Raw genomic sequence first — 14,220 nt, 5'->3', positions numbered from 1 at the left:
GTCCTTGTATCTTACGCTTCCGCTATGAACTTGTGTTTGTTCGTTGATCAATAGATCAACTATCGTGTAATATGGATGATGTGATTCCAAGTTGTAAGACATTATGGTTTGTAATGGATGATGACTGTGATACTTAACTATTATGCCTCGCAACAACAATATTCCTGGGATTGCGATGTATGACATAATAGGCATTCGGACTTAAAAATCCGGGTGTTGACAGAAACACTTTTGACTACTCCATCTCACTCCGGATCTTATGGTTAACACGGGTATTACGGCACAAGAATCACTGGACAACATTTGTTGTTTAATCCTAGATGGATATAACCCTTGCAATGGAACCTCCACCATATCAACACAATCCATGGTTCCATTGCCCACCACATAGTCATATTCATAGTTATGAAAATAGTGGTTTTGCTTTTTATGCAGTAGTGATAAACATAGTACTTTGCAAGTAATTTGGTAAAAATACTCAAATGGCATGAGCAAGTGATGAACTTGCCTTTCTTGGCTGCAAGATTATGCAGACAAGGTCTTCGATACGCAATAACTCCAAATTCTGAAATAGCATCATCGTCCGGTAAGGACGATGTTTAAAAGATTGGCAAGGATGCAATAATGCATAAGTATGAGATGCAATCGCTCTAAGCATGACCTAACCCCGATGATTTAGGATTAGTGAGTGGTAATGATTAGTTCAGGGTGTGTTGCACTTTTAGAGTGATTCACAAACAAGGTTCTTATTAAGGATTGGTTGCTGGGTATCATAAACAGGTGCTGTAATAAATCATAATAATAACACTAATAGCACATAATAATAACATTTGGTATAATCCTAACATGTAATGAATAGTGGTTGGTTTTAGTACTATATGGCATAGTTAATGATTGATTATCATATACTTTAAAAGAATAACTTTCGAAGAACATGTTCTTTGATAAAGAACAAATATGATAATTAGTTTGGGGTTTCTATGGTTGACTATGGTTTTATGTAGTTGCTGGAGTAAGTATTAGATGGATCACAACATAGTTGGATTCATTAAAATCTAGAACTTGTAATGTTGAGCTAAGCCTAATCATCTTAAGCAATTAATTCCACAAGGGTGCTAACAAGGTTGGTTGTACTTTACTGATAATAGATAGCTAGGTTTTATAGGTCCTATTAGGCAGGATTGATGATGATTCTCTGTTTACTTCAAAAGAATAACTTTTGAAGAACATACTTCTTAGGTAATAAGAAGTATTTCAATTAATGGTGTGGTATCTAGGGTTTCCTATTGGATCTACTAAGTAAGGAATGGTGGTTTCCTAAATAGGATGATTAATAATTATCTCACACTAATAGGGTTTAGTGGAGTATGGTTAGGTAATGCAAGATACTGGCATGGTTGCTATTAGGGTTCATCACCATGGTGTGATGCTAATTAAAGTTACTTAAGGATGATAATTCTAAGGATATGAGCTAGGGTTTGCATTTGGTTGACCCTATTTGATCAACCATGTTGGATAGGGATGCATATATGGAATACTAAATGATTGATAATAGAGCTTCTACATTTTATGTGGACATAACAAGTATTTAATTTCTAATTATGGTTCTGTGGATCAGAAGTAAGTACATGATCACATATTCTAACCTAGGTTTAGGTTTAGAAGCAATTTAGGGTTCACATGTAATAATGGAACTAGGGTTTTCTAATGACTTTAGGGTTTTAGGGTTTCATATAAAATTATGAAACCATATTGTTATTTAATATGGATCTAGGGTTTCATAATTACTATTTAGTTCTTAGGTTAATAACTTCATTATAAAGTTGAAATTATTAATAACTCTGAAATAAAAGAAATAATAATATTTAATTTGGCATCTCATTTTTTTAAAGAATTAATAATGAAGGTGATTATTATTTAGGGTTTTAAATCCTCCTAATAAGGATTTAATAAGTTAATAGTAAAGGAAAATTAGTTTTCATATTTTCTTTATTTACTTACTGGTTTTTATTTAATTTCAAAAAGTTTTGCTAATTATTGAATTTTAATTGAATTTAAAATTAAAAATAAAGGCTTAATTATTAAGTATTAAATAATTAAATTTTTGTTAAGAATAAAAATTCCATATTATATTTTTATTGGATAGAGTTTACTTTTCTAAGAATTTTGATATCTCAATTTCATTTTTCTGAGTTAATATGAATTTTTTAAATTAATTCAAAGTTTCTAGAATTATGAGATTTAAATTTAGAACAGGTAAATGACTAAATCTACCCGGCTGTCTTACCCACAGAGTCACTGACTCGTGGGCCAGTGTCCACTTCAACTGCCACGTCTCATTTGACCGAAGTCAAAATTGACGAGGTGGCACTGGGCATGGTGGCCGGCGGGCAGTGGCGAGGATCGCCGGCGTTTCGAGGCGCGAGAGGGCAGGTGACTACGCTCATACGATCCAGCACGCGAAGTTGAGCTAACTGCTGGCGGCGCCGCTCCGGTATGGTCACCGGAGCGTGCTCGCCGGCGAGGCCGAGCGGTGGTGCTCGCGGACGTGCGACGCGGCGGCGATGTAAGGCGTAACCAAATGAAGCTGGGGTACTGGGAGGTTTGTGAGCTCACCAGGAGCGCATTGGTGAGGTCGGCGAGGCGAGGGGAGGTCTATGTTGACGGCGAACGGCGACGGTTGATGGTGACCGGCGGGGAAGTGAGGTCGCAATTCGAGGACCTCGAGGCTTCCCGGCAAGCGTGCCTCCATAGGAAGGTAGCTGGAGGCCTGGCGGAGCTCCAGGGCTTCTCGGTGTGGCTCGAAGATGCTTCAATCGACGACGACGAACAAGACCGGCGAGCTAGGGTTTGCGTTTGGGAAGGATTAGAGCACAGGAGGAAGAAATTCGAGGCTGCTCCTCGTTATTGGGCTCTTATACGGTGTCAGAATCATGCCTAGTCACTTCGTCGAGGGAGGAGGGCTTGACAGCGCCGAGGAGAAGATGATCACGGCGTCTCGCTGGCCTCCATGCGTGAGGAAGGGGATGAGGATGACCTCCTCATTGTATTTTTTTACGAAAAGGTACTGGGCTGTGCTCTGGCAGTGGACTGGGCCGCGGTGGTGGGCTGCTTACTGGGCTGTGGTGGTGGGCTACGGTGGCCTCTCAGGTAATCCTCTCTTCTCTCTTATCTTCTTTTCTGTTTTCTTTTTCTCCTTTATTTTCTGTTTTACAATTCTGTTTTGGATTTAAATTTGAATTCCTTTAGATTTTGCAGGTCTTGCTTATTTGAATCTTACAAGGATTAGTTCAAGGTACTGCAAAGTCTTGAGTGGTGTATTTGCAAATTTAATATAGTACTGGTATGGTCTGGTTCCCCAGCAGATTATTCAGAATTGATAGTTTTTGGTTGTACTGCCTATGCTCATGTTGATAATGGAAAATTAGAGCCTAGAGCTGTTAAGTGCATCTTTCTTGGTTACAAATCAGGTGTTAAAGGATATAAGTTGTGGAATCCTGAAACAAGTAAGGTTGTGATTAGCAGAAATGTTGTCTTTAATGAATCTGCTATGCTACATGATGGAACAGCTACTAATGGAGATGTTGAGAGTGAGCAGAAATCAAGTGTTCAGGTGGAGCATGTTATTGGTTCAGGTGATTCATCAGAAAAGGAAAATATTGCTGTTCATGATGCACCTATTGCAGAGGATCCACATCACACAAGGATTTTTTAGAATCCTAGACCACCCAAGAGGTTGATTGAGGAACATTGGTTTATGGATTAGTATGGTATTTGGATTAATTATCCATATAGACATAAATTTGAATATTGTCTTTGGAAATATTGAAATTATTTTCCTATTGACTGTTTTCTTGTTTAATGACATGTAGATTTTCATTTGGTTTTATCTTGCAAGAAACCAGCTCAATGTAATAGTTATTAATGGATTTCTGTTAAAAAGTGATTTAATGGCATGATTTCATGTGCTAAATTATTTCTAAGGACTTGACCTCACATTTGAGAATGTTGGTTACTTACACATGAATTTATGTGAACACTTATTTATTAAAGTCTTGTGAGGTTTATCTTAATTCTATTTCAAGTTTAATACTAGTACTATTATTTTAATAACACCTTGAAATACTTAGAGTAGGTATTACTCTCCTCATAGTTGGGTCTTGGTCATTAAGATAAGTGGTTGATCACTACCTATGGTTTTTAATTATGGGATTTAGCATTAGGTGTTTCTTATGTTTAATAATTGAAACATAAGGATTAACTAATGAGCAATTATAGGGTTCTAACCATATTCACCTAATGATGCACGGTTTGGAACTTAGTTGTGGCTTAGGTTTTAGTTGTGATCACTCAATTGATACACAAACTAGGTTTAAGTCATAATTCTAGGTTATAGAGATGGAATGACACTATATTACATGTTCTAGGGTTCAATCTCCCCTAACCATGATAAGGTGGTGAATTACTTAACATTTTATGTTCTCATCTAGTTACTAAGATCTTGAGAATTGGTTTTATCTTATCCCAATAGATTTCTATTTTATCCTTAATCTATTGTTATAGTAACTAAAGTTGTTATGGTTCTTTTTATAGTTAACTTTGGTCATACTGATGGATGGTTTCTCACCATATTAAGTATGGAGTTTTACTCTAAGGTTTTCTTATGTTCTATAATTTATGAAACATAGATATGGTAGGATTCTACTTATGATCACCAAGTGATTCACAAGTAAGGGTTGGGATATAAGCCTAGATTTGATTACTAGTGATCTCCCTATAATTTCATGTGGGAATGGGATCTATTTATCCTAGTAGGGTTTAACTTATCCGCACATACCTCAAGACTATGATCATGGATTAGGCATGATCAACTTGTTCTTAATATCTTTACCTCAAGTTCTTAGGGTTTATGATCATCACTCAATTTATAATGTTCAAGGTTTGGCTTCCTAAGTTATCTCTCATGGAATGGTTTCTCATCTCTATGATCAAGCATTGTCTTGATCAACTAGGATATAACATTTCTATTTTACTTTCTTGGATGAGACTACTATGGTTCCCTCAATAATTTATATCCCAGGAGAATACCTGAGATATTCTGTTAGGTTTTAACTAGTGAACAATTCTAGGGTTTATGGTGTACTCCTAATACTTCTTAGGTATCTAAGCTAAGATTCCACTTGTCTTACTTAGTTGGATTGGTTTCCTCCTTACTTTATCAATTCATGGATATAATCTTATTCCATGTGATATTAGGTTATCTCACCACTCTAAGGTGAAATGATTTACAACCTAATACTTTAGTTCAAGGGTTGTCCTTTATTCTTAAATAGGTAAGACTAGGATTAGTATGAATGGTCTCTCTCATGTGGAAAGGACTTTAATCTTAACCTGAGGTTAGGCTCTATAGAGATTGATGTGATCATAAATATCTATGTTACATATAAATGGTTTATCTCTCTAGGAATTGTCTTGGATAATATCCTAGGGTTTCTCTTAAAAATGATGTTGTGATCATATGGATATTTATATCCAAGGTTTGTCATTGCTTCCCTAAATAAAATAGGACTCTTACCTCTTTAGGTTTGATGTATAATAGTTTGGAATAGAGAAGGATATATATTTCTGGAGTTGATCTCCTTGTCTTATTTCCAAGGATGAAGTAAATTGAATACCAGGAGGTTCATGGTAGGATCATGGATTTGTTTAAGACATGGAAAAGATAAGTGAAGAATAGTTTCTCCAATTATGGTTACTTGATTTCCAATCAAATGGATGTTCATATGTTATGGCAATTAATACCATCTTATGATCTTTAATTAAGATCAAGTAATTGATCCTTGATTAATATGTTATTGTGTTGGTTTTAGTTCCATTTGATCTAACCCCTTAGATCAACTTATCTCTACCCAAAACAAGGTTTTAGCAAAGTCACATTGAGGTTTATAGCGCTTGACTTGATGAGCTACTTCAATTCCACCAAGGTCAAGTGAAACTTCAGTTACTGTGACTGTTTTACTTTAAAGCGCGAAAATTCCCCAGATTTTCTATGCATGAATGCAATGCACACATCTGTTTCCTCTATTTTTGTAACCCCATTACCTGGGATATTACATAAGGCTTCTAAGATATCTCCTTCCTTAGAACCCTATCTATCTAGTGAGAGGAGGAGGATGATATGGAAGAACTTAATGTTGCTTCCTTAAACATGTTGGGTGAGTTGGTATTCCATGTTCTCCATGATAAGAAATTTTCTTGCTCTAAATTTATGAAAATCTTGGCTTTTGCCATTGAGAGCACAAAACTTATTGAGAAAATGGAAGAGCATGAGCGAGAGTATGCGGACGAGATTGCGACTCTTAGTGAAGCTCTTGAAGAACAACAAACCACCAATGAAACTCTTGAGGAGACCTTTACTCTAGAGCTATCTAAAGTAAAGGAATCTCGTGATAGAGCTTTAGAGGTGGCACATGATTTTCGAATTAAAAATGTTGAGCTAGTAAGTGCTCATGCTAAACTCCTTGAGGATTTTGAGCTTCTCAAAAATGGCTCTAGGGCTATTGAGAGTGAGCTCATCAAACTCACCAAGTCACATGACCAACTTAAGGCTCTCAACCTAATAGAGCTTGCTAAGTTGCCTTCTCCTTGTGCTATAATTGATAATGCTTGTGCTACTAACTCTGCCTCTTGTGAAGCATCCATCTTGAAGGAGAATGTTGAGCTAAGGGCTCAACTTGCTTTGCTAACAAGCAATTATGAGAAATTGAAGAAAATTATGGAAAGCTTTCTAGCTCTCATGTTGATCTTCTAGTCTCCCATGATTTGCTAAATTTAGCTCATGAGGCTATCATGCCAAAGGTAAAATCTTGTGAGCCTCTTGTGAGTACTAGCACTACCTCTCAAAATGCTATTTTGCCATGTGCTAGTGCTTTTAGTTCACCCACTCATGCTATTGAGTTATCTTGTGGTGAACTACCTTCTATGCCTTGTTGCTCTACAATTCTATGTGCTAGTGCTAGTAATTCACCCACCCATGTTATTGTTATACCTTGTGGTGAATTACATACCTTGCCTTGTTGTTCTAACAATGAAGCTTACACTTCCTCCAGTACTTGTGTTGTTACTAACCATGTAGGGGAAATCGAAGAGCTCGAGGCCCAAGTCACTTCTTTGAAGAAGGACTTGGTAAAGGGTCATGAAGGGAAGCAATCCCCCAATGACAAGAGTGGACTTGGACTCAAATCCAACAACAAGAACAAGTCCACCACGCACAAGCGGAAGAAGGGCCATGGGCATGTGAATGACCCCGCCAAGATTGTGTGCTTCAAGTGCAAGATTGAAGGGCATCATGTTAGATCGTGCCCCTTGAAGAAGAAGCCACTTGGCGAGAAGAAACAAGGGAAGCGGCCTCAAGATGGAGCTCATGGTCTATTTCAAGGCCAAGCTCAAGGTCTACCTCAACTTGAAGAAAGGCCGCTACCCAAGAAGGATCAAGCCAAGGCTCCCGTTGTGGAGAAATCAAGTGAGAAGAAGGAGAAGAGAAGAACATGCTACATATGCCATGAGAAGGGCCACATCTCCTCCTTTTGCACTATTGGTAACTCATCCAACCCTATCTTGATCCATGGTGCTTATTCTCTACATAAGGATAAGGTTGGCGATGTGTTTGCAAAATATGTTGGCACTCAAAGTGGTTTCGTAAAAAGAACCATTTGGTTTGCTAAGCATATTGTGACTAACCTCGTAGGACCCAACTTGGTTGGGGACCAACAAGCCAAAATTTGATCAATAGGTACATGTGGAGGTTATGGAGACTTGACTAGTTCATGAAGACTTTGGGGATCTTCATCATCCTTATTTCCGCAAGTCAAGTTGTATTCCTTTCATCCTTTACCCATGCTCCTCCTTGCGGTAACAAGTCCTCAACTCCTTTACATTGAAAGTTACTCGCTCCCCTTTTACATGTGTTGGTTTTGTACCTTGCATGTGGTTGTGTATGTTGTGCTTCCTTCTTGCTTATGTTGCTTTCATGCTTATATATGTTGGGTGGCACATCATGTACAATTGTTCTTTGTTGATCCTATTGCATCTTATTGATATCTTAGTTGTTGGCTCATGTGATAAATTAATGGACTATCCCATTTTGGGGGAGTGATATGCTTTGTGCATTTCACAATCCTAAAATGTGCGACATGATGAATTAAAATTCTATAATCTTTACTATTAAATTGCAATGCAACCGTGGTACGTCCTCGCTTTTTGACCGATTTACCCCTAAACTTAAAAAGAAATTACCCACAATTGCCATCCGCAAGTGAAAAAAACGTTTCGTTTCTCCGTCGTGGCGCGTGCCCCTAGCTTCCTGCTCCGCCTAGGCTAGGGGTGTTGACTCTACGCGCATCCTCCCGACGGAAGCCTGGTTCGTTTGGACAATAGATCAACAAATACCCTCCCTGCATCCGACGCTCGTTCGCGAAGGCGGATGGCGGTTACCGACACCCCAAAAAAGGAGAGGTGCAGCAGCGTGGACTGCTAGAAGCGAAGGGAGGTCGAGGCAGGCGGCGGCCTCGCTCGCGGACGGATGCGTGGCCCTGTATCGCCCTACTCTCAGCCTCATTAGTCCCCGCCGGAGGTCAACCCCACCCAGGTCAGCGCCCAGCGCGCGCGGGGCGGCCAACGGCGCGGCTTCCCCCACGAGAGCGGCCGCCAGGTGCGCGGCTTGGACCTCCTGTGGCAGCGTCCGTTGGCACGCGTGGTCTTTCCCGCATGGCCACGACCCATAAGGCCATAACCATTGTGGCAAGCTCCATGCGAGTAGCGGCATCCAGCGCGGCCGAACCATTCCAGGGTCGGGGTCGAGAGCAGGTCGACAGCATTCGATGGCCGGGTCAGGATCCCCTTCAATGGCTGCTGACTGCTGTACCCAAGATCGATTGCAAGTAGATGAGTGCATACCAGGGATAGACATCCCATCGCAGTGCATCCACGAGTCGATCTGCCCGTGCGCCGTATGCTCTATCTCTGTACTGCCACTGATTTGTACGCCGGCGGGCGGCGGCTGACCGGATGGTCTTAGTCTCACGACGCCACCAAAGGCCGAACTACGGCCTGCCCTGGTTCAATTCGTTCATCCGTCGGCGTCGTCGCCGCCTGGTCGCTTGCGTAGGGGAGGTTTAATTTCGACCGGCTGAGGCCCCGCTGGACTGGAATAGACAAAGGAATTTGGGGATTTTCTCGCTGCTTCGTCTTCCTGCGGAGGAAACAGGAATGCGTGAGTAGTGAATCAACTCACGTGGTCAGCTTAGTACTGGGCTACCGGCTGACCCATGGGCTCCACATTAATCTTATTTAGTTACTGAGTTTTATCTTTTCGTGAAAAAAATAATTATCTGATCCAATGAGATGTGTGAGTACAGAAGTCAACCGACCGCCCATCTTATTGAACCAGGCTCAGCGACCTAAAATGAAGTGGATCCCGATCCACGGCCCGAATTAGCGTAACGGAGATGTATGCCCTTCTCGAAACTTGTTCCCCGACGTGGCGACCCACGACCCCGTTCCTCGACCAGGATGACTCGGATTTCTGGAAACTATGGTTTGGTGTCGGGCGCGGCGGGAGGTCAAGGTCAATATCGCGCCCAGCGGGTGGGTCGCCTGGGGGTTCAACCCATCTGGCAGCGGCGTGCTCGACGCAAGCGCGGTGAGTACGACGTCCAAAAATATGACATCTCGGGGTAGTCGCTCCACTTGCCTTGGCGGACGAGCGCGAGCCAGTGCAAGCAAGGCGCCTCGTCGTTCGAGCTGGCGAAGAAAGTCCGGTTGTGGAGCTCGCGGCAGGGGAGGGAAAAAGGGCTGCCACCGTGGTTTACGCAACGCTAACAGGGTTGTACCCATGAGAATTTTACTAAAGTGGTGCTTATGTTCTTTGATTTCCACGTGTCGGATACGATCATGTTCAAAACCATCATTGACAAGAGTGTAAGCTGGATGCCCAGCCAGCGTTGTTCATCACATTATCCCAAGTCCGTGCACACCTAAATTAAAAATTGCGTAACATCGAAAACCGCAGCAGTAAAATGTTTAGAAAGATGTCCAAATGAATATATATAACTAAGATCGCAGTTTCTATAATAACATATTTCCATTTATCACAATAGCTACAATTTTCAATATAAGATAACCTGTAGCAACGCGCGGGTATTGTGCTAGTGTCCATTAATTATCTCACTTGGTTCTTATTTGCCTCTTGCACGAAAAATGTCTTTATCACATTATGGGGGAGTATTATGCTTTGTGCATCTTACAAGCCTAGAAAATGTGAACACTTGAGGTTGTATCACATAGAATTGATATTATAGATTATCTTGCTCCTATGTGACATGTTGCTCAAACAAATCCCATTTTGCACAAAATGTTCTTATTGCTATTCTCTTGGATTTTGTTTGTAGGAGTTTGTCTTGGCATGGTTTTCCACATTGTGTTGCTAGCTCTATATACTCTTTGGAAAATCATGTGCCTCATGTTATGCTATTCATTGCTTTGCATGTTGGTGTAACTAATTGAAGCTCTCAAAAATCTCCATTTGCATTGTGGTTAACTCTTATCCTATACCATATGCTTTCTTTGTTGTGAAGATGATCTTGGACACATCACAAACTACCATATGGAAGTATGTCCTAAATACCTCTTATCCTTAGACAATTGGAAATAAATTGTGTGGTATTGTTCCGGATCATCATCACACTTGGCTCATATATGCTCAATTGCTTATCTCTTGCCAAGAATTTGTCATTGTGGGTTAGACTCACATATGTCTTCCTTGATTCTTTTGTGTAACACCCCAAATTTTAATAAAAAGAAAGTTAGAGAATTCCAGAGAGTAAAATTTCAAACCAACAAAAACTTTTTAAATTGCATATGGTACCATGCATAGGACTTGTGCATTTGATTGATATGCCATGATGATTGTTATTACTTGTATTTGCCATGCTCTAAAACCCTAAGGTGATCATATGAAGATCACCAACTAAATAAATCAAAGAGGAAGAAAATCCAATATTTGAAAAACCCTAAAAACCCTAACATATGCCCTATGGCATTTTTATAAATTTTGACCCTACACCAAATTGGTCTTCACCATTAGTTGAATAATGTTATTAAACACTTATTACAACTTTTGGAATCAAAGAATCACAATTCAAATGAAATCCAAACACAAATTCCACTCACATATGATAATGGTCAAATTTGACAATTCTAGTCTGATCACCACTTTGAGCCCTTGCCATTCATTTTTCCCAAACCAATTCTTGCTAACTCTTTGCACCATTTCAAAGTCAACATCAAGGTGAACAACTTTGGTGAAGAGCACCATGCCAAATTCATCTTTGATCATGAGCAAGGCTCATCCAAAGTCCCAACTTTTTAACATATGCAACATTCCCCACTTAGCCATTTTGGCCAATTTTTGAATTCTAATTTTTCCACCACCACCTCAACTCACCTCTGGTCATTTACAACTAATATCAACACTCACTTTTCAAACACATTCACCATTTGAATTATTTCAAATTTGAACAATTTGGCAAATTCCAAATTCGGGCACTATTTGCAACTATTGCAAATAGTGATCTACCTCACCTAATCTAACTCAAAGCTATACTACATTGTCCCCTGGTCCCCTTAAACCATCAAGGCAACATAGCAAACCTAGGGAGAGGAGGAGCAAGGCTAGGACATGGCCATGCCGGCCATGTCACCAACCCGACCACCTCCACCTCTCTCCCTTCCTTCCCCAACCTGGCCACCATGCCACAGCTCGCCACCGTGCTCTCCTACGCCGCCCTAGCACCTCGACGGTCGAGCTCGACGGCGACAATGGCCGGACGACGCGCGCCCAGCACACGCCCAGACGCCGCTCGTGTCGCGACCATGCGCGCCATGGACGCGCACTGGCCACGCGCCACCCCGCCAGTACACGCAGCCCCTGGACCCCCTGCGAGCACGTTGAGCATCACCGTGACACCACGACGCCGATGGACACGCTCTCGACCACGACCCGCCGTCGCCGGAGAAGCCAACCCTGGTCCGCCGCAGACGCGACGGACATGGAAGAAACGCGACACCGCCAGGCCCTCCCCGACCAAGATGTCGCCACTCAGAGGACCGTGGCGACGCCACGAACACACCTGCGCCCTCGCCTAGCTCGATAGCTCGCCGGAGCAGCCGCGCCCATGTCGCCCACCTCACTGCCCCGCAACCCTCTCTCGATTCTATAAATAGGAGGTTCCCTGGACCAAACCAAGCACACCATTCCACTCCCCACCTCTCACAGCTACTCCACCACCACTCCACTCACTCGATCATCGCCGGAGCCGCCCCAATTTGGAGATCGGAGCCGCCAGTACCCGGAGGTCGCCGCCGTCGATTGGAGCTGTTCCAGGAGGAGCCGCCGGTACCAGGAGCTCCGCCGTCGTCCACAACTTCACCACGCACACTGCCATCCCTCGCTGGAGCACTGGTTAGCCCGCCGACCCCCTACCATCGCCGCCAGCACGTCGGGTTCTCGTCGGCGACGACGATGAACCCCGGCCGTTCGATTGGATTCTAATCCGACGCTCCCCTTTGAAACGTACCGCTTCGGGCGTTATGAGCCACTGACGCCTGGACCCCACCCTGTCAGCGCGCCGCGCGTCTGTGGACCGTGGCTGGGCTGGACTGGGCCGTTTTTATTCGAATCTGGCCCAGTTTCGTTTCCCGCCGGCCTTTTAATTCAAACTAGATTTAATTAATTCAAATAGTTTTGAATACTGCCTCCACTTTGAAATTCAATAGATTTAAATTGGCTAAACCAAATTTAGTGAATTTTATGTTGTTGGAAAGCTACTAAAATTATCTAGCCAATGCCACTGGCCTCATGGCCAGATTCTTTGTAGAATAAATGTGATAAAAATAACAAGACAGGGACTTTTCCCTATTCAAATAATTCTTAAAAATCAACCAAAATAGATATTAAGTTAATTCCAACTCTAATAGCTCACATTTGACTTACACTAATTGTTTATGCAATAAAATGGTATGGTCACTTTGCATGATCATGCCCTAGTTTAATTAATGGATCATTTGACTAGTTTAACTAGTTGATATTGTCCAAAACTATTAAAGTAAATTATGTGGAGCATTACACTTCATTTAAACTTGTCTCACATGAGTTCATGGGATGTTTGGACCCCTGGTCCCAAACTCTCTTATATGAATTACTTGAGATTTAAATCAAATGTAGTGTTATTCAAATGATATGAGGTGATCTACCTCATTTAAATCATTTTCCCAAATGATGATGATGAACATTGGACTTAGGTCAATATGAGTTCATCCATGATTGTTTGAGAAATTAAATCTTAAGAATATTTCAATGAGAGGAAATTATTTCTCAAGAACCCTATGGAAACTATCATTTACATATAAAATACAAAGAAGTGAATTCCATTTAAACCCCACAACCCATGTACTCTAGATAATTTATTTGTGTGCATAGAGTAGTTTGTGTGTCATATGTGATGTATGGAATAGCCATTGAATTAGTGAGTAATTATACTCGTATTCAAATTTAGACGGTAGCACCGGAGAGTACGCCGAAGAAGAAGGTTGCTACCAAGAGGAGGAGGAGGAACAGTTTGAGAACTACCAAGGCAAGCTAATATTCTTGCAAAGTGCAAAGCCCCTTGGGGCAAGGCACCATGTTTCTTATCTTTTCTTATATGAACCCATCCCAAGTTTTTACTTTACAAGTTTTTACTTGTTTTCTAAATGAGTTACTTTTATAGTTAATTTTGGTCCAAGTACAAGTTGGTTACTAGAGTAGTGAGTTAGTCTTCTCCAAGCAAAGCAAGTTAGCACCCCTCATGAATTAGAGCTAGTGCTAATGAATTAAAACTTGACTACTCTAGATGGGAACAATGTGAATTTTGAAGTGATTTTGGAAACCTTGGAATGAAGATGCATTCCATTGAATGATTTTTGAAGGTGAATATGAACAAGAGAAGATGGTGATTTTTGATAAACAATGATGTTGGTTTGAATGCGATACCTTTCCAATTATTAAGTACCCCCACAATACCTGATTATGGGTAGGGCTTAACTGGAAGTTTATGCGTCTTAGTATGGGTTCCCTCTAAACAAGCGTCATCGGGGTTATGCCGAAAGCTGCCTCTACAACAA

This window comes from Lolium perenne, chromosome 3, assembly GCF_019359855.2.
Source record: "Lolium perenne isolate Kyuss_39 chromosome 3, Kyuss_2.0, whole genome shotgun sequence".
Taxonomy (NCBI): Eukaryota; Viridiplantae; Streptophyta; class Magnoliopsida; order Poales; family Poaceae; genus Lolium; species Lolium perenne.
The sequence above is the reverse complement of the archived record's forward strand: the minus strand, read 5'-3'. Positions refer to the sequence as shown.